This window comes from Phyllobates terribilis, unplaced genomic scaffold (genome assembly GCF_046119375.1).
Source record: "Phyllobates terribilis strain yellow unplaced genomic scaffold, ASM4611937v1 Scaffold_3__8_contigs__length_932513732, whole genome shotgun sequence".
NCBI lineage: Eukaryota > Metazoa > Chordata > Amphibia > Anura > Dendrobatidae > Phyllobates > Phyllobates terribilis.
This window is the reverse complement of record NW_027362763.1, coordinates 415,921,164-415,943,473: the sequence shown is the minus strand read 5'-3', so window position 1 is coordinate 415,943,473 and position 22,310 is coordinate 415,921,164.

The following is a 22,310-nucleotide window of genomic DNA, read 5'->3' as shown; positions in this document are numbered from 1 at the left end:
GAGTCACCCCCAAAATTAAAGTGGAAAAACACACTACAGGCTGATTCAACTTTGATGTAATGTCCTTAAAACAAGTCAAAATGAGGCTCAGTATTGTGTGTGGCCTCCACGTGCCTGTATGACCTCCCTACAACGCCTGGGCATTCTCCTGATGAGGTTGCGGATGGTCTCCTGTGAGCTCTCCTCCCAGACCTGGACTAAAGCATCCCCCAACTCCTGGACAGTCTGTGGTGCAACGTGACATTGGTGGATGGAGCGAGACATGATGTCCCAGATGTGCTCAATCGGATTCAGGTCTGGGGAGCGGGCGGGCCAGTCCATAGTTTCAATGCCTTCATCTTGCAGGAACTGCTGACACACTCCAGCCACATGAGGTCTGGCATTGTCTTGCATTAGGAGGAACCCAGGGCCAACCGCACCAGCATATGGTCTCACAAGGAGTCTGAGGATCTCATCTCAGTACCTAATGGCAGTCAGGCTACCTCTGGCGAGCACATGGAGGGCTGTGCGGCCCTCCAAAGAAATGCTACCCCACGCCATTACTGACCCACTGCCAAACCGGTCATGCTGAAGTATGTTGCAGGCAGCATATCGCTCTCCACGGCGTCTCCAGACTCTGTCACATCTGTCACATGTGCTCAGTGTGAACCTGCTTTCATCTGTGAATACCACAGGGCGCCAGTGGCGACTTTGCCAATCCTGGTGTTCTGTGGCAAATACCAAGCGTCCTGCACGGTGTTGGGCTGTGAGCACAACCCCCATCTGTGGATGTCGGGCCCTCATACCACCCTCATGGAGTCGGTTTCTAATCGTTTGTGAAGACACATGCACATTAGTGGCCTGCTGGAGGTCATTTTGCAGGGCTCTGGCAGTGCTCCTCCTGTTCCTCCTTGCACAAAGGCTGAGGTAGCGGTCCCGCTGCTGGGTTGTTGCCCTCCTACGGTCCCCTCCACGTCTCCTGGTGTACTGGCCTGTCTCCAGGTAGCGCCTCCAGCCTCTGGACACTACGCTGACAGACACAGCAAACCTTCTTGCCACAGCTCGCATTTATGTGCCACCCCGGATGAGCTGCACTACTTGAGCAACTTCTGTGGGTTGTAGAGTCCATCTCATGCTACCACGAGTGTGAAAGCACAACCAACATTCAAAAGTGACCAAAACATCAGCCAGAAAGCATTAGTACTGAGATGTGGTCTGTGGTCCCCACCTGCAGAACCACTCCTTTATTGAGGGTGTCTTGATAATTGACAATAATTTCCATCTATTGTCTATTCCATTTGCACAACAGCATGTCAAATTGATTGTCAATCAGTGTTGCTTCCTAAGTGGACAGTTTGATTTCACAGAAGTTTGATTTACTTGGAGTTATATTCTGATGTTTAAGTGTTCCCTTTATTTTTTTGAGCAGTGTACAATAATAATTAAAAAAAAATGATACTATACCCTAATAGTCCCCAAAGATGTGGCACTACCTAGCCGCGGAGGTTGGCACCCTAAAGTGAATGCAAATGGCACCCCGCCCTAGATTTCCCTATTCATGATAAACAATATATCGATATTCATACGGGTCACATAAATGTGTATGCAATGCATTACCAACATCCCAGGTAATCATTGAAAACATAAACTAGTATTTTACCAACCCAGCATTGCTCGGCTAGTGACCACAATCCATTAAATTGATTCCTTCAATGCGGTATCAAGAACAGAGACGCCCTTTGGACCGGACTGTGCCGTCTGAGAGTATAATAAAAGCTCTTTTTTGTGCCTTTCATAGAGAATTGAGGACAGATATACCGCATTCTTGTGTGCTATAACACAGAGCTTACAGGTGCCGGCCGTACATTATATGGGGAAAACCTGCTGACAGGTTCCCTTTCATTTTATTGTGCCTGAGTTATGTATGCATTATAACAGGAAAAGAGAAAATGTCCCATTCCAAGTCCTTAGGCATTAATATGGAGTTGCATCTTTTCATCTAAAACAGCTTGCACTCTTCTGGGAAGAATTTCTGCAAAATTTTGGAGGATGTCTCTGGGAATTTTGGCCTAGTCCTCCAAAATAACATTTATAAGTTCAAACACTGATGTTGGACAAGAGGGTCTGGCTTACAATCTACATTGTAATTAACCCCAAAGGTGCTTGATGGGGTTAAAGTCAGGACTCCGTGTGGACCAGTCAAGTTCTTTCACTCCAATCTCTATGAACCATGCCCGTATGGATCTTGCTTTGTGCACTGTAGCACAGTCAAGTTGGAACAGAAAAAGGGCTTCTCTAACAATTCCCACAAAGTTGTAAGCATACAATTGTCCAAAAAGTCTTTTGTATTCTGAAGAATGAAAGGGAACCTGTCACAAGGTTTTTCCCATTTAATGTAGGGCCAGCACGTGTAAGCCCTATGTCACAATATTCTAGAATGTGTATATATGTCCCCAATGCGCTCTCCATAAAAAAATAGCTTTTATTATACTCACCTACGGGACGGTCCAATGGGCATTGCTGTTCTTGATCCAACGCCTCCTCTCTTCTTGCTTCGTGTGGATGATGCGATCTACGTCATCCACACAGTGTCCTCGACATCACATTCCTGGGCAGGTGCATTTCTCTGCCCTACTGAAGGCAGAGCAAAGTATTGTAGTGAGCATGCGCCGGCGCTCTTTGGCCTTTTCCGCACATGCGCATTACAGTACTTTGCTCTGCCAATGGAAAGGCATAGATAAGTGAGCCTGCCCAAGACCAAATGATGAGGAGTGTAGCGCTGGCGTCCCTGCCCTCTGCTAGGCAGGGACGCTGCTCCCCTCACCGCTCTGCTGTCAGCGCGCGCTCCGTCCCGGCGTCCTCTCCCCGCTCTGCTGGCAGCGCGCGCTCCGTCCCGGCGTCCTCCTCCTGCTCTGCTCCGTGCCCGGCGTCCTCTCCCCGCTCTGCTGTCAGCGCGCGCTCCTTCCCGGCCCCTGTGCTTAGGGTGCGCGCGCGCGCTCCCCTCCTCTTAAAGGGGCCGCGCGCGCCGTCCTAAGGAGTCCCCGGCCAATGGCCGGAGGACTTCATCATATATAAGGCACCTCCTCCAAAATGGAGGTGCCCGAGCAATGTTGTTTGCACCTGTGTCTCACCTGTGCTTCAGCCCTCAGGTCCCGTTGCCAGTTTCCTGCCAGTTTCCTGCCAGTTACCTGCCAGTTACCTGCCAGTTTCCTGCCAGTTTCCTGCTAGTTACCTGCCTGATTCCTGCCTGAATACTTGTTACCTGCCTGCCTGCCTGAGGTCCGACGGTCTGCCTTACAACTCCGGTCAGCCTGTCTAAGGACCAACTTGTCCGCTCACCTGGGAGCGCACATCAGCTACCTGCCTGCTTGCCTGAGGTCCGACGGTCTGCCTTACAACTCCGGTCAGTCTGTCTATGGACCAGCTTGCCCGCTCACCTGGGAGCGCTTCTCCGTTACCTGCCTGCTTGCCAGCCCGGAGGCTCCGTTGTCACGTGCTGTGACCACCAGCTATCTCAGAGACTCTTGCCCGCTCACCTGGGAGCGCATCTCCGTTACCTGCCTGCTTGCCAGCCCGGAGGTCCCGTTGTCACGTGCGGTGACCACCAGCTATTCCAGAGACTCTTGCCCGCTCACCTGGGAGCGCTTCTCCGTTACCTACCTGCCTGCCAGCCCGGAGGTTCCGCCGTCACGTGCCGTGACCACCTGCTATTCCAGAGACTCTCGCTTGCTCACCTGGGAGCACACATCTACCATCTGCCTGCTAGCCTACCCGGAGGCTCCGCCATCACAGGTCGTACCTACCCCTTACCCAGAGACTGCCCTGATCACTTGCCGTAACTCCCTGTCCGTTCACCCAGAGACTGCCACCCGCTCCCTTACAAGGGCCGCCCCCTTGTATAGTAGCTCAGAGGTTCCGCCTCCCGGACCCGTTACAGTTTGCTCGGGCCATGGAACCCGGTGGCACCCAAGCTCCCTCGCTCTCGGACCTCTGTCTTGAACTGTCCCGTCTGAAGTCCCAACAGGAGGCCATCCTGGGTCATCTGCGGAATGTTAATACTCGCCTGAACACCCTGTCTGATCCTGCAACTACGGCCAGTACCATGGTATCCTTTTCCGGACCCCGGCTCTCTGCACCTCCTCGCTTCGGAGGCGACTCCGTCCTGGCTCGGGGCTTCATAAATCAGTGCACCCTGCATTTTGAACTATTGTCCCACCAGTTTAACTCCGACCGAGCCAAAATTGCATTCATCATGTCCCATCTCACCGGGGAGGCTCTGGCCTGGCTAAATCCTCTGTGGGAGAGAGGAGACCCCCTGGTGTCCGACTTGCCTGCCTTTCTCACGGCTTTCCGGAAAGCCTTCGACGAACCCGGACGGAGGACCTCATCCGCATCATCTCTGCTACGCCTCCGTCAGGGAAGCCTCACCGTGGGTCAATATGCCATACGGTTCCGCACCCTTGCCTCGGAGCTGGCCTGGGATAACGAAGCTCTGGTATCCGTCTTCTGGGAGGGTCTGTCCGGCCGTATTAAAGATGAACTTGCTGGTCGGGACATTCCTACCACTCTCGATGACCTAATAACTCTTGCCACCCGGATTGACCTACGGTTCCAGGAACGTGCCAAAGAGGTCACCCGTGAAAAGGGGCTTCCACGTCTGGGTCCTACTTTTCTGAAACCCGTCACTCCTTCCGTTTCTCCCCAGGTACACTCTCCTGAGCCTATGCAGGTCGACCAGACCAAGATGGTCAAATCCCGTCAGGACTTTCGCCGTGCCGAGGGGAGCTGCTTCTACTGTGGCAGTAAGGAGCATCGGATCCGTGCCTGCCCGGAGAGGTCGGGAGAACGCCTGTGTCTAGGTTCGCTCAGAGGACTTGATCTAGACAAAAATAAATCCTCTCCATCCCTGCTGCTGTCTGTCTCAATCATCTGCGGGGAGAATCGTTATTCCGAACTAGCCCAACTTGACTCTGGAGCAGCCGGAAATCTTATTTCACTGTCCCTGGTGGAGAAATACCGCATCCCCACCAAACCTCTGGCTGTACCCTTGTCTGTTGTTGCCGTGGATGGGGGCCTCTTATCTCGCCCCATCCAATTCATCACCGAATCCATTACTCTGCAAGTGGGTATGCTGCATTCAGAGAGTATCTCCCTTCACGTTCTGCCTGGACTCTCTCACGCCCTCTTGCTAGGTCTGCCTTGGCTCCAGAGACATGCACCCGTGCTTGACTGGCAAACCGGAGAAGTCCTTCGCTGGGGACAAGACTGTCATAAAACCTGTCTGGTTCCCGTCCATTCCGTCCGTCCCTCTCCTATCCCAGCTAATCTACCTGGACTTCTGATTCCTTATTGGTCTTGTGCTGATGTCTTTGATATGGAGGAGGCAGAGACATTACCACCTCGTAGACCATGTGACTGCCCCATCGATCCCGCCAGAGTAATGCAGGTGGCCCCCGTGAGTCTAAATTGTCTCCCTCCTGGTAAGACGTTCGTATCGGTACCTGATCGGGAGAGGATCCTACACTGGGGTCATTCGTCTAAACTAGCTGGCCACGCCGGTCAGAAAAAGACCCTCCAGCTTATTACCCGGCACTACTGGTGGCCTAACCTGCACAAGGATGTTATGGACTTTGTTTCTGCCTGTGTGTCCTGCGCCCGCAACAAGGTTCCGAGACACCTGTCGGCCGGCCGCCTTCTTCCTCTGCCAGCACCTGCTGCCCCCTGGCAGCATATAGCGATGGACTTCGTAACTGATCTGCCCGTCTCTGCCGGTTGTACGGTCATTTGGGTGGTCGCTGACCGCTTTTCCAAGATGGCTCACTTCATTCCCCTGCCAGGTCTTCCGTCTGCACCCGAGCTGGCCAGAGTCTTTATCCGCCACATTTTCCGTCTTCATGGCCTGCCCCGTCACATCGTGTCGGATCGAGGAGTACAGTTCACTTCTCGTTTCTGGAGAGCCACTTGTAAATTGCTAGACGTCACTCTGGACTTCTCCTCCGCTTACCACCCACAGTCTAATGGTCAAGTGGAGCGGATCAATCAGAACCTGACCAGTTACCTCCGGCACTTCGTTAATACTCACCATTCTGACTGGGTGGATCTCCTGCCAAGGGCCGAATTCTCGTACAACAATCACAAGAGCGAGTCTTCCTCCATATGGGAGAGTACCCGGTCCGCACTCCTTCTGTCATCCGAGCGTATGAAAAGGCACGCTGACAAAGGACGTCTGGATCCTCCTCAATTCCGTCCTGGGGATAAAGTCTGGCTCTCGTCCAAATATGTCCGGCTCAAGATCCCTTCCTATAAGTTGGGGCCTCGGTTCATCGGCCCACTGGAGGTTATCAGTCAGATCAACCCGGTGGCCTATAAATTGAAACTCCCGGCCAACTTACGGATCCCTAACTCCTTTCATGTATCTCTCCTCAAACCTGTGGTACTTAACTCTTTTTCTAAGTCTACAGGTACGCCTCTTGCTCCGGTTTCTGCTGAGGACGAGTTTGAGGTAGAGAACATTCTTGCCACCAAAAGGGTAAGAGGAAAGACCTTTTTCTTGGTAGATTGGAGGGGGTTTGGTCCTGAGGAGAGAACGTGGGAGCCCCGGGAGAATATCCATGCCCCTCTCATCCTAGCTAAATTTCTGTCTGGCCTAAAAAAGGGGTGGTCTAAAGGGGGGGGTACTGTAGCGCTGGCGTCCCTGCCCTCTGCTAGGCAGGGACGCTGCTCCCCTCACCGCTCTGCTGTCAGCGCGCGCTCCGTCCCGGCGTCCTCTCCCCGCTCTGCTGGCAGCGCGCGCTCCGTCCCGGCGTCCTCCTCCTGCTCTGCTCCGTGCCCGGCGTCCTCTCCCCGCTCTGCTGTCAGCGCGCGCTCCTTCCCGGCGTCCTCCTCCCGCTCTGCTCTCAGCGCGCGCTCCTTCCCGGCCCCTGTGCTTAGGGTGCGCGCGCGCGCGCTCCCCTCCTCTTAAAGGGGCCGCGCGCGCCGTCCTAAGGAGTCCCCGGCCAATGGCCGGAGGACTTCATCATATATAAGGCACCTCCTCCAAAATGGAGGTGCCCGAGCAATGTTGTTTGCACCTGTGTCTCACCTGTGCTTCAGCCCTCAGGTCCCGTTGCCAGTTTCCTGCCAGTTTCCTGCCAGTTACCTGCCAGTTACCTGCCAGTTTCCTGCCAGTTTCCTGCTAGTTACCTGCCTGATTCCTGCCTGAATACTTGTTGCCTGCCTGCCTGCCTGAGGTCCGACGGTCTGCCTTACAACTCCGGTCAGTCTGTCTAAGGACCAACTTGTCCGCTCACCTGGGAGCGCACATCAGCTACCTGCCTGCTTGCCTGAGGTCCGACGGTCTGCCTTACAACTCCGGTCAGTCTGTCTATGGACCAGCTTGCCCGCTCACCTGGGAGCGCTTCTCCGTTACCTGCCTGCTTGCCAGCCCGGAGGCTCCGTTGTCACGTGCTGTGACCACCAGCTATCTCAGAGACTCTTGCCCGCTCACCTGGGAGCGCATCTCCGTTACCTGCCTGCTTGCCAGCCCGGAGGTCCCGTTGTCACGTGCGGTGACCACCAGCTATTCCAGAGACTCTTGCCCGCTCACCTGGGAGCGCTTCTCCGTTACCTACCTGCCTGCCAGCCCGGAGGTTCCGCCGTCACGTGCCGTGACCACCTGCTATTCCAGAGACTCTCGCTTGCTCACCTGGGAGCACACATCTACCATCTGCCTGCTAGCCTACCCGGAGGCTCCGCCATCACAGGTCGTACCTACCCCTTACCCAGAGACTGCCCTGATCACTTGCCGTAACTCCCTGTCCGTTCACCCAGAGACTGCCACCCGCTCCCTTACAAGGGCCGCCCCCTTGTATAGTAGCTCAGAGGTTCCGCCTCCCGGACCCGTTACAAGGAGACTGTGTGGATGACGTAGAACGTGTCATTCACACAAAGCAAGAAGAGAGGAGATGCCAAATCAAGACCAGTGACGCCCATCAGACTGGACTGCTCCGTAGGTGAGTATAATTAAAGCTATTTTTTGCTTTATGGACAGCGCATTGGGGACATACAGGCAACATCCTAGAATGCTCTCACATAGGGCATACACGTGCAGGCCATACTTAATAAGGGAAAAACCCGGTGACAGGTTCCCTTTAAGAGTTCCCTTTAAGGGAACTAAGTATGCCTAGGTGAGCCCCTAAAAACAACCCCATAACATTATTTTTACTCCACCAAACGTTACAGTTGACAGAATGCAGTCAGACAGGTAAGGTTCTCCTGGCATTCATAAAAACCCAGACTTGTCTATCAGACTGCCAGATAGAAAAGTGTGATTTGTCACCCCATAGAACATGTTTCCACCCCCCCATAGTCCAGTGGCAGTGTGCCTCACAGCTCTCTATATGACGTCTGCCATTGTGGTTGGTGATACAAGTCTTGCATGCCGCAGCCTGGCACAGGAAACCCATGCCATGAAGCTCCCTGAGCTTTTGTATTGATGTTATCCTCAGAGGAGACTTGGAATTTTGCAGCTATTGAGCCAGTGATGTGTTGGCGTCTTTTATTTAGAGACTTGTTTCTAATCAAGCCAAACTATTTTTAAGCAAAAACATGGAGACAAAGAATCTAGCCAGGTGATTGTTGAACGAAAATACAGCACTACATCACGACCATTTTAAATATGAATGTAATGAATGAAAGAGAGACACTTTTATGAAGCACTCTAAAGAATGCAAAAGTTTTGGAAATGTCCAACCATATATAGCACATAGATGTTTAACAATGTGTGACATCATTCAGCACATTCTTCAAAAAATAAGTAATATTTAGTATACACTTTACATAAGAGCCCAATGTAGTAAAGCAGTGCTTTTAAATTTGTAAGCTGCACTAGATGGTGGCCCTATTCTAACGCATCGGGTATTCTAGAATATGTATGCGGCTGACCGGGCGCGACTAATCAGCGAAGCAGTGTTTAAATGGGTTGTGCACTACTTTAAATTAACCCCCCAATGTATCCCCCCGGGGCCCCTAATGATGTAATTACGTCATGTTGTCAATACTGCTTGTGACAACATCGCTGACCACGCACAGCCAGCACGTAATTCCCCCGGCTGCAGCCGGCTCTTGCTTCTGCTTACATCACGACTATTTGCGGCTGCAGCCAGGGGTCTCCTGTTCAGCGTACCACGGTTAATGACGGGCTGTGTTTTAAATTTCGCGCCAATATCGCTGATTGGTCGCGGCCGGGCGGGTGCGACCAATCAGCGAAGCGTGTTTCAAATCTGGCGCCAATTCGCGGCCGGACTGCGCTCGTTGCTGATTAGTGGCGGTCATCTCCCGGCTGCATCGCCGCTGACCTCCGTGCGGCAGATGAGCCGCTAACGGCCGCCATCTTGTTCTGAAATCCCGCGTCGCTGATTGGCCGCGGCCGGACCAATCAGCGACGCGGGATTTCCTGGACGGACAAACAGATAGGATAAGCCGATTATATAGTAGATAATGCTTTTTCTGGCTTCAAATATCTCAAGTTTAGCAACATAATTGACTCCTTTTGCACTAATTTTAACGTCATATATTGTTCAGGAAACAAAAAAACATCAATTGAGAAGTATTTTTTTATCTTGGCCTAATTTTGCCTCACCTTTGAAGAGGCCCAGGATTATCTTGGTGTATCTGGTAAGACCCCAGAAAAATAAGGTTGAGAAACCCATTGTAAACAATAGTTGTTATGTAAAGGCAGCAGTTTTCTTTTTGTGAAAAGTTCTTTCTAGTTTCATTTCTCCTCTGTCCTGTAAAGAGGAGTGGTTGCTGGTAAAGTAATATTGCTATGTGTTTAGAGATAGAAATATCCAGTGGATAAACACAGTTCTTAATGACACGATTGTATAGTATTGCAAAATCATATAAAGAAGAATCAACTTGCATTGCAAAGGACAAATCATATAATGTAAATGTAACAAATCAATGTAAAACGTAATATACACAAACATAATTGTAATGAGAAAGCAAGCAAAGATGTCTCCAGCAGGACCAGGGTTGTATATATCTTGTTAAAACTTCACTTTTAATTTCAAATTATAAAAGCCAAGGATGAGTTACAGAATGAGCAATATAGCGGCTCTTAGGTACAGCACATTCCAACGCGTTTCGGCTAAACCTTATTCATGGAATAATGTGATCTGATCCAAAGGCAGAAATGCACCCAGTTCTCTGGTGTAAGGTGGTCAGGGAGTGGTATCTTTTAGAGTTTTATCTTCACTATGGGCCCCTCTCACATACAGCACTATTAGGATTCACTTTATGTGCTCCCACTTACAAGATACTTATTGAAATTTCCAATAGCATATGTCAAAGAGCAAAGCTACAGGTGCTCCATTATTCATATGGAGTGTGTCAACGGATGATGTGGGGAGTTCTTTGTAAGAATCCTTTGCCTGTGGCTATGCTCCTTGTACACAAAAAGTGGCTGCAGCCATGTTACTTTGTGCTCTCATTACAGTAAATGTGTAAGTACCAGGGAATTACTTTAACCCCTTCCTGACATGTGATCTACATGCATGTCACACATCAAGTGCGACTGGAGATGAGCCTGCTTCATATAACACAAAATGTGTCGATTGCTGCTGTTTAACTACTTAAATGATGCTGGTTCCATCCTGGGAATTTAAGTGGTTCGACCTTAGGGGTATTTATTATGGCACCCATTGTTCCCCCCAGTGTATCAGCATGGCACCCAGAGGTCTACTCAAAGCCCCAGTTGTTGCCATCTCAGCCTGTGGCTTGGCTTCTTAGGAGGTCATTAAAGGGGTTGGCCACTACTTTATAAGTCCCTCTCGTGTGAGCTAATTGCCATTGATAAGCTCTTTTGTATATATCTTCCTTTCTCAACTCCATTTGTAACCTCAGCTGCTCACTTTGTCATATGATCTTTGCCTGAGAATGCCCTGACATTCTGTGATGTCACATCAATTTATACCTGAGTTCCTGGCTCTGACATAACATCACAATCATGTGTCTTTTCCTGCTGTGTCAGTGGGCGGTCTCTATTCAGCAGAGCTCACTCACTGCAGACACAGCTCTCCCATGTCCCTGCACATTTCTCCCTTCAGAGCTCTCCTTGTATCTGTATGCATACAGCAGAGTGTATGTATATGTACACACACTGCTCTACACCCTTGGGATATATATATACATCCTGCTGGATACCCCCTATAATGTGCATATTCATACATCTATCTTTATATCCATCCTATTACAGTAGAACATGATTAGTCGGTGAGGGTGGGTGGGGGATAATCTTTATTGCCAGGGCTGTTGTTCTGGTGCTTTGTGTTAGTCTATGCAATGTATCAGTCACTTGCCTGCAACAGTGTCCTGCAAAGAATTTTTTACTGATGTTGTGTATGAAGCTGGGAGAGGAGTGGGAGAGGTTTAGGCGGAGTTACAAGGGCTATGCTCACTGCTTGCTTGTAGCCCAACCAAAGGGATGATGAGAAATGGAGTCAGAACACAGCAGACAATTCTGAAGAGGAAGTGATGTCTGTGAGGAAGAGATGACAAGGGACAGGAAGTGAAGCAGAAAGGCATAAAACAACATAGAAATAGGCAGAAAGGGTATATGGGGATCTTAATGGGCATTATCCTGAGACATTTATGGCAAACCCAGTAACTGAGTTAGGGTAGTGGACAACCTCTTTAATTTCACCATTATGATGCAATAAAACATTTTTAAATATATATTGCTGAGAGCAAATAATTGCAAGTTCAGGTACCTTATGGATACTTAAAAATATGCAAAAAAACCCCAAAAACTAAAAAATGTTTTTAAAATATATATCAAAAATGAAAAAAAAAAAGGTTTAAATCACTCCCTTTTTCTAATTTGAAAATATAGAAATGAATAAAAAAAAACAAAATTGCCATGGCCATGTTTGTAAATGTCAGATCTGTTCAAAATATAAAATTATTTAACCTTTACACTAAAATCTGTATAGAAAAAAAAATCAAATGTCAGAAATGATGTTTTTCAATCACTGCATCTTTTTAAAAAAATGCAATAAAAAGGGTACCCCAAAAGGGCATCAAGAAAAACAGCTCACTGTACAATAACCAAGCCCTCAAAAGACACAAATCATTTTTTTTCCAACTTACAAATTTTTTAAAGCAGCAGGAAAAAAATCTAAAAAACAATATAAGTTTGGTATCATCGTAATCATACTAACCTGTAAATTCATGTTCCCAGGTCATTTTTACTGCACATTGAACACAATAAAAAGATAAAACAAACAAAAAAAAAACAATGAAGTGCATTTTTTCACCATTTCACCCCACTGATTTTTTTCCCCCTCATTTTACAGTACATTACATGGCAAAGTAAATGATATTATTTAAAACTGCAACTCGTCCTGCCAAAAAAAGTGATTTCATATGACTATGCTGATGGTAAAACTAACAAAAATATAGCACGTAGTAGAAGGATAGGAAAAATATCAAAGGGCAAAAACTAAAATTGACTCTGATGGAAGATGTTAAAACATTAGAAAATGGTATTGTATGTAAATTACACTATGCAAATTAGCTCTTATGTCACCAATTTAAAGGGAACCTCTCATGTTGAAAATAGTATCTGATCTGCAGGTAGGAAGTTATAGAGCAGGAGGAGGCGTTGATCAGATTGTTATACAGTTTTGTTTATTCATTCAGGGAAAATATATATATATTTTTGTACCGTGTTAGCCAGTAGATCGAAAAATATTTAGATTTGAGAGTCCTCAGTGGTTGATACCCTTTAATGTCTAACTGAAAAGATGGTAACAGGTTGAAAGCTTTCGAGACTACTCAGGCCTCTTCTAGCCTGATGAAGAGACCCGAGTAGTCTCGAAAGCTTGCAACCTGGTACCATCTTTTCAGTTAGCCATTAAAAAGTACCAACCACTGAGGACTCTCAAATCTAAATATTTGTTTATTCATTGAAATCCCTGGTGTTTGTATGTGCATGAGTCCAATGGGCAGTTCTATTTAGTGATTGAGTCTTCCCTGTATGACTGTGCATGCAGAGATAGCTGTCAATCACTGCGTAGGACTGCCCACTAGACTCATACACAAACACCGGGGATTTCAATGCATAAAATCAATATTTTCCAACAAACCTATATATAATTCTGTTCAGCTTCTCCTTCTTTATACCATGCTGTCCACAAAACAGACTGCATGTACAAAGTGAAATGTTCACTTTAAGGTAGGTACAGTGATGCTTTAAAGTTTGTGAACCCTTCAGAATTTCCCATATTGCTATATAATTTTGATCTAAAACTACATCAGATTTGAACACAAGTACTAAAAGCAAATCTAGAAAACCAAATTAAACAAATGAGTAAAAATGTTAAATTTTATAATTTCTTAAATGAAGAAAATGATCCAATATCACATGTCTGTGAGTAATCAATGTATGTAAACTTTTGCATTCAGTATTTGATGTGGCTTCCTTGTGCAGCAATGAATAGATTAGTCCTGCTCATGAGTTTGAAGGAATTTAGCACATTCTTCCCTATAAATCAGCTTCAACTCTGTTATGTTGGTGGGTTTTCTCCCATAAACTGCTCACTTCAGGTCCTTCCAAAAAAATTCTGTAGGATTAAAGTCAGGACTTTGAATTGGCCATTCCAATACTTTAACTTTTTTCTCCTTTAACCATTTTTTTGTAGAATGATAGAATGACTTGTCTGCTTTGGGTCATTTGTCTTACTGCATGACTCATGTTTTCTTGAGATTCAGCTAATGTCGTCCCTTTAGAATTTTCTGATAAAATTCCGAATTAATTGTTCAATCAATGAAGGTAAGCTGTCCTGGCCCAGATGCATCAAAACACCCCCACAATGGCATTGCCACCACCATGATTCACAGATAGTATGAGGTTTTTATGCTGTGATGCAATGTTTTTTTTTTTTCAAACAAAAAGCTTCTTACTTAAACGAAAAAGCTCTATTTTGGTCTTATCTGTACACAAAAAAATGTTCCAAGCCTCCTGGCTTATCCTGGTGATCTTCCACATATTATAGATATGATTTCACCTTCAAATTATCTGCTAATCTTAAAGGTTCACATACTTTTACCACTCACAGGCATGTGGTATTGGATCATTTTTGTCAATAAAAAAAATGACAAAGTGTAGTTTTGGCTCATTTGTTTATTTGGTTCTTCTTATCTACTTTTAGGGCTCGTGTGAAAATCTGATGTAGTTATAGTCTAGAAAATGCAAAAATATGGAAAATTCTGAAGGGCTCACTGTCTTTTAAGCACCACTTTATGTGCAGGTTGCCACAACATTGCAATAAAATGCAATAACTGGCGATCAAAACATCGGATCTACCCCAAAATAGTATCAATAAAAACGTCAGCTCGGCGCGCAAAAAATAAGCACTAACCCAGCCCCAGATCCCAAAAAATGGAGACGCTACAGGTCTCGGAAAATGGCTCCATTTTTATTTATTTTTTTTAGCAAACTTTGGATTTTTTTTTCACCACTTAAATAAAAAAGAACTTATACATGTTTGGATGTTTGGTATCTACGAACTCATAATGACCTGGAGAATAAGAATGGCAGGTCAGTTTTAGCATTCAGTGAACGTGATAAAAAAAAAAAATCTGTGGTATTGCACTTTTTTTTGCAATTTCACCGCACTTGGAATTTTTTTCCCGTTTTCCCGTACACTATATGGTAAAACCAGTAATGTCGTTCAAAAGTACAACTCATCCCGCAAAAAATAAGCCTTCACACGGCCATATTGCCTAAAAAATAAAAACTCTATGGCTCTGGGAACAAGGGGAGCAAAAAACAAAAATGCCAAAACGGAAAATCCCAGGGTCCTTAAGGGGTTAATGAATAAACTGGAATCATACTATGGTTTAAACTAAGACATATGCGTAATTTTAAAGGTAAATTGAACAGGGTCATGCAAGTTAAGAAACCACCAGATTCTTCTTACAGGCAATATGAAAGGACATGCTAAAAATTGAACAAGCCTGATACCTGTTCCTCTGACATCTGCAGTTGGGGGGCAGTCAGGAGGTCCCTACACACCTTAGTTTGTCTGTGGAACTCGCTAATATAATCGTGATCTAACTTGTAACCCCTTTAGGATTAGATCAAACGAAATGTTTAGAATTTTCATTTTGACATTTCAGAGCTAATAACTTTTTAATTTTTGCTTCAAGGCACCAATATTTTTTTACAGTACAAATTATACTTTCTATATGTATCGTTTTGGAATGTGTATAGGGTTTAATTTTTATTAATTATTATTTTTTGGATAAGACAAGCAAAAAAAAAACAGTTACCATTCCACAAAGTTATTTCATTATTGTTAAAATATAAAAAGGATGTGCCATCATTTTTTGACATTTTTAAGAGTTTTTTTTAAATACTGTTTGTACTTTTTTAAAAATATCAATATACAGAGATACTTATTTATGCTGGTATCTGGCGCCAATACATAGAAATATTTTGGGGCAGGGGTTCATAGGTGTATTAGAGATGTCATCGGATGTGGAGATTGTGTGGTATGTATAAAGCTAGATTCACACTTGAGTTTTTTAAGGGGATTTCAAAATGGATCCACTCAAAAATCCACATCACCAATAGCCCCAATTACTCATTTAATACCCTTTAAAGTAGATTTTGAACTTGATCCTCTTCAAACCCTAAGGGCTCATTCACACGTCAGTTTTTCACATATGAGTGCTATATGTTTTTTTTTCACGGATAGCACTCGTACCAGTGACAGTCTATGGGGCTGATCACATGTCACATTTTTCTCTTGGACAGAGTGGTCCATGCAAAATCTCAGAGACATGTCTGATATTAGGCCACGTTCACATGGTCAGTATTTGGTCAGTATTTGACATCAGTATTTGTAAGCCAAAACCAGGAGTGGGTGATAAATACAGATGTGGTGACGAGTTTCTATTATACTTTTCCTCTGATTGTTCCACTCCTGATTTTGGCTTATAAATACTGACAAAATACTGACCAAATACTGAATGTGTGAATGTGGCATTAATCCGAGTCTCGGATCAAAATCAACAATGCGAGTCTATGGGTCAGTGAATAAAAAGGACATTAATCAGATGCCATCCATGTGATGTCTGTTTTTCACTAACTGGTAAGAGAATATGGAAAAAAAAATTTTTTCTTTATAATGAAGAAAGTGATGAAAATCTGCTGAAAATCACTAATGAAATTTGATCTGTTTTAGTAGTTTGTCAAAAAACTGATGTCTGAATGAGGCCTTTTGCGTTCCATCTTGGCGCTGTCATTTTTCTATGGGTAGAGGAAAAGCAGCCATGTGAATGAGCCCTAAAAATAATTTTCTAAAAAGCGAGAACTACACCGGATATCATGGGCACGTTCCCTCACATAAATTGATATGGATTATATACTCACTCTCCTATGTGGCTATTTCTTATTTCTATTATTCTTTAGTCATTTTCATGTTTCCTAGCCTTAGTGATTTTGTAGGAGCAATTTGCACTTGTGACCTTAAAGCAATTTACTCACAAGATTTTCTCTGTCCAGCTAAATTACCTTGTTAGTTTACCTGGTCGTGTAGCATCTATCATCATTACTTTGTACACACACTTAGCAACTACTGCTAAAAGAGAAAAATGTCAAGAAGGAGCTGTAATTTGAAATTGTACCACCGTGTTCTGATTCTATAATTCACAGTGCTACCTTTGCATCTTAACTTTGCTTATTCAAGAGATCTTTTATTACTGATGATCTTATTTTTTCTCCATTTGCTGGCCAGCAAAGACTAATGAAGCTGCTTCCTTTCCAGTAATCCTATTTAGCTGAAGAATGGTTGGTCTGCATTATCTTATAGCTGGTAATAGGACATCTCATAGTTTTCCTATTAGAATGCACAACAAAAGGTCATTGGTGCAATAGGTAAACAGTCACTGTCACTTATATATCTAATGGATCATCAGAATTTACTTTCATCTTTCTGTTTTCTATAAATGCTTACATGGACAAAGGTTACCCGGCAGTGATAATGTCACTTCTCTGCATATTTGCACATAATATTGATCTAAAGCTAGCAATCAAACAGTACAAACAACACATAGCTCAACAGTGCCTTTACATTACCTAAGGGATAAACAGCTGGCCAATGGACCCCGAGTATAATCAGACTCAATAATGGGGTCCACTGGATCCAGGAGACAACCTAATCTGAAGCAGATAGAACCTGGCCTTTTAATGTTTTGGCCACTGTGTACAATGAGAACATCAAAGTTCTCTGTACCTGGAGGATCCTCGGGATCATTATCTCTGGCAACCCCACTTACTTCCATTACTGAGTAAGTGTATTTTGAAAAAGAACAGTCACTTAGAGAACACCTAATAAATCAGGTACGTGATACATCATTAAAGTGACACTCCATGTCAAAATGAATGATAGGTCCATCTGATCTACTGCATATCAGATCCTATCTGACTCAATCTGTTCCACTGAAGCCCATTTTTCAGGTGCTCTGTCCAAGGCCCCTCAGGCAAAACCCCCCAAAACATTGCAGATTAAGACATGCAGCAGTGACTGTCAAAGTCACTTCCCCCACTTCTTATCTTAGTTTCTTAATGCAGCCGCAGTGCGCTTATGTCATTCCTGTCTGCACTACACTAGGATTCTGATCACACCAGCGCTTTTGTTAGTATTTTGGGATTTCTGCTATCTTTATCTACATGAATAGCATAGTCATAGTCTGCAGCAGTATTCTTATCGAAGCTATACTTCCGGATTCTGCTAATAGTAACTATCAAACCTTTTTAACCATTTAGGGTACGTTCCCACAATCAGTGTTTGTTCAGGCTTTTACGCAGCTTAATTTCCACATGAATCCCGCACCTCAGCTCACTTTCGTTTTCCTTGCCTTTGTGTTTTTGCCGCATACATTTTTGACGCATGCATTTTTGTCTCTCTTTGGTGTACTATTAGATGTGCAAATATATAGATAGCAGGGGTTGACATATCATTGGTGCAACATGTGCGGCCGCACAGGGGTCCAAGATGTAAGGGGGCCCACTTCTAGCTCCATAGCAAATGCAATTTTTAATTTTTAGAAGCTCTTGGGCTGCAAAGAGCCTATAGTTCTTGAACAGGGGCCCTTTTCTGTCTGTGTGCGCCAGTGATAGACAGATATGGGGTACACAGAGAGATAGACAGATAAATATCTGTGAGATATATAATTAGTGCTTTGTGTTTGTAGCTTACTGCACATGTGTTAATCTAATAAATAAATTTAAAAAATGACGTGGGATCCCCCCTATTTTTGATAACCAGCCTAGGTAAAGCAGACAGCTGCAGGCTTATATTATCAGGCTGGGAAGGTCCCTGATTATTGGGCCCTTCCCAGCCTAAAAATAGAAGCCCGCAGCCACTCCAGAATTGGTGAATCACATTAGATGCGCCAATTCTGGCACTTTGCACGGCTCTTCCCGATTTCCTTGGTGTGGTGGCAACCAGGGTAATGGTAGTTAGGGTTGATGTCAGCTGTGATTTGTTAAAAATCACAGCTGTCATCAACCCCTGGGGTTAGTAATAGAGAGGTGTCTATGAGACACCCCCATCACTAAGCTAGTAATAAAAAAAAACAAACACAGAAAAAAAACAATTTATTTGAATAAAGACTCCCCCACACTATGCCTCGTTCATCAACTTATTGAAAAAAAAAAAAAGTCCCATGCAGGTCCGATGTAATCCAACAAATCTGAAGTAGCCCAGAAAAGGATACCTGAAAAACATGGAAAGACACAAATAATAACAATAGTCACTCCTTCGTTCACCAATTCATTATCCAAAATGTTCCCATGAAGCTCCAATGTAATTCACGTTCCCAGATGTCTCTGAATAGCAGTAAAGTGACCGCTATTCACAGGTGCTGGGTAGTGACAACGCTCATAAGTGTGGCCGAGTCTTGCTGAACGCTGCAGGAGCCAGCGATGCTGATGAGAGTTGTCATCAGTCACTTCCCGGCACCTGTGAATAGCTAGAATAAGTTATTAAGGAACCTTTTAATAGGATGTAAGGCTGAAAAAGACTCAAGTACATTTACAGGCATTCAGTCTACTCTCCTGCAATGTTGATCATGAGAAAGACAGAAAAACCCTTGAGGCAAAAGCTGTGGGAAGAAATCAATGGATAAACATTCCCCCTCTATTACTTTTGTAACCATAACTTATAACACTGTTTCAGGCCCCTTTCATTGAATTCACAATGACAGCTTCCCCGGGCAGGGAGTTGAATAGCCTCCCCCTCTATATTGGGGCAGAAACCTTTTACATTTCTGAAGTCATCCTATGATGCCAAATCCTGACAGTGTGCAATATGCACAGCATCAATCATCACTCTCAATATCACACTATCAATCTTCTGATTAGAAGTTAGTTTGCACGTGAAAGCAATTGTGCAAATCACATAATTATGTTCATGTGACCTGCTGCTTGAGCTGGAAATAGAGAGGGTTCCTGACAGTGTGCATATTGCATATTGTCAACATTCTGCAATCTACAGTTATTTAGAGTGACATAAAAGTATGCTAAGACTGGAAAACCCCTTTAACTCTTATTTTGATAATTTTTTGTAGTACTGTAGTCCACTTATTGTATTTATTATTTTGGTTGCCCGTCTTCGAATCCAAGATATTTGAAAAACATTCTTTGGTAACTTATATGATATGATTGCTTAGATGTACAAGCTGAAAGTCTGAGGATTTATCTTGAAAGATTCCTAGAGAGATTGTGATACATTCCTTTTTAGGATTAAAAAGATCCTAGAATACGTTAATAACTAATGTTTCTTGCTCTGATAAGTAAAAAAATAACAGGATGTAAGATGAAAGCTCTGTGAGAACGTCAATGGCTTTTCCACTGTGGCAATTATCCTGGTTGACATTTATGTTGTAGATTATAGCTTCAGCAAATATTGGGTTTATGGACTTTGTTTTGGAGTATATGGCTTACATAAAAGTGTGGATTAGAATATTAGGTCTTTAAGTGTTGGGTTACATAATTGATTTACCTATTTTTCTTGCCTCTGGATTTTGACTGATTGCTTAGGATTAGGCCTAGTAATTCAAACTGTTAAGTATGCGAAATAAAAAAGATTCTGGTTACTGCTGTTGCCGTGCTTCATTAATTCTTTTTATATATATACATATTTCTCTTTTAGACATTCCCCCCTTCCTCCAGTATTGGCTGCAGACAGGCAAACTTTATGCTTAAAGTGATGGTCTGACATACAAATTAATTTTCATCCTAAATCCCTATCTATTTAATACAATAATCAAAACTCTTTTCTAATATACTTTAATTAAAAATTCCCCATCCTTCCCTAACTACACTATCTAACTGCTTTTCTTTTTTCTCTCTACTTCCTGTCTGATGATGCTTCGTTTGATAATCCCAGTACATCCTCATATACTCAAACAAAGCATCATCAGTGGGCAGAGGCTGCGTTCACTGCTGCAGCCCCTGCCTCCTCCCTGAAATGAAGCATCATCAGTTACCTTCATTTCACAGGCTGAGCTAGCCCCTGCATGATGTGCACATTGATAGCGCGCTTTCTGTTGCTGGCTCAGAGCAATGGTAACGAGCTGAGTGCATTGTCAGTGCACGTTGCCAGAATACCCAGCGTGAAGAGACCAGCGACGCTGCACTGGAGTGCACTGTCAGTGCATGCTGTCAAAGTATCCAGCATGCAGAGGAGACCAGTGCCACACTTGCGGGGGCGGTGCTGGTCTCTGCACGCCGGGTATTCTGACAATGCACAGTGACAGTGCACTTGTTACTAATGATCTGTGACGGCATCAGAGAGCGCGCTGTCATTGTACACAGTGCAGATTGTGCAGGGACTAGCCCTGCTCCTGAAACGAGTGTAACTGATTTACTGCCGGAGTGGTATTATTAATGTATGTTCTCTGTGTATAGCAGAATACTTTCCAGCCGCCGTCTTCATCTGTTCTCAATGCTGCTTTGTCTCCAGCAGTTTGTGGATCGCTCCAGTGTTTTAGCTGGGCAAGCCGGAGGTCACATCTCAATGTAAGTTTATGAGAGAAATAATAAGGCCAAAATGAGGCTCTCATAGACTTATCTTGAGAGTTTATGAGTTTATCTCTGACCTTCGGACAGTCAGTAGTTGTGGTCACAAAATGGCGCTGCGGGACCAAAGTGGTGCCAGGAACAGTGGAAGATGGCAGCTGGTAAGTATTTTACTAGGGACAGACATTAGTTATGTATAAAAAAAAAAAATATGGAATTGTGCTTTAAAAATAATGTTTTCCTTACTCTGAAAAATCACAGCGAAGTGTGACACCACTAGGTGCCTCCTTTTTGTCTAACTTGCTGTCCTCTGCTTGTTGTCAAGTGTAATATGCTTGCAGTGAAAGAGACATTGTCACCGATTCATCAAAGCGATTACTTAACCCCTTTCTGACATTTGTGGTAATAGTACGTCCTTGTGCCCTGGGCCTATTTGGCCAGGGACGTACTATTACGCAGAATGTGATCGCGCCCGCACACAAGCGGTGCGGGGCAATCTCCGCTGGGTGTCAGGTGATTGTCACAGCTGACACCCGGTGCTATTTGCAAGGAGCAACTTCGCACCGCTCCCAGCACATTAACCCCCGAAATGCTGAGATCGAAGTCGATCGCAGCATTCCGGTGGCAAGGGAAGGTAAGCACTGCTTACTTACCTCCTCTCCGGCATCCCGCGCTGTCTGTGCGGGGTCCCAAATGGTTGTCATAGTGACCCAATGTCGTCCCGATGACATCCGGGTCACCAGACAGTAGAGAGTTAGGTAGATCATTGCTCAGTGCACGGTCTAACTAACTTGTGTGCGCAGGGCTGCAGCCTGTACAGCATAGAGATGCTGCTGCAGCATTTCTATGCTATGCAAGCGATCTCGGTGAAAAAAATGAAAATCCCGTAGTGGGACAAAGTGTAAAAGTTAAAAAAAAGTATCAGAAAGTGAAAAAAAAATTGTAAAAAAAAAAAAGAAAAAAATAATCCCCAAAAAATAAAAATATATTGTACCCATGAATAAATATTATTTTGAAAAAAAAACCAGAACAAAACAATAAAAGTACACATATTTGGTATCGTCGAGTTTGGAATGACTTGACCTATAAAACTGTCCCTTTAGTGAACACGGTAAAAAAAAAAAAAAAAACGAAGCAAAAAAACGATGCTTTATTATCATACCGCCAAACAAAAAATGGAATAAAACGCGATCAAAAAGACGAATGTAAATAAAGATGGTACCGCTGAAAACGTAATCTTGTCCCGCAAAAAACAAGC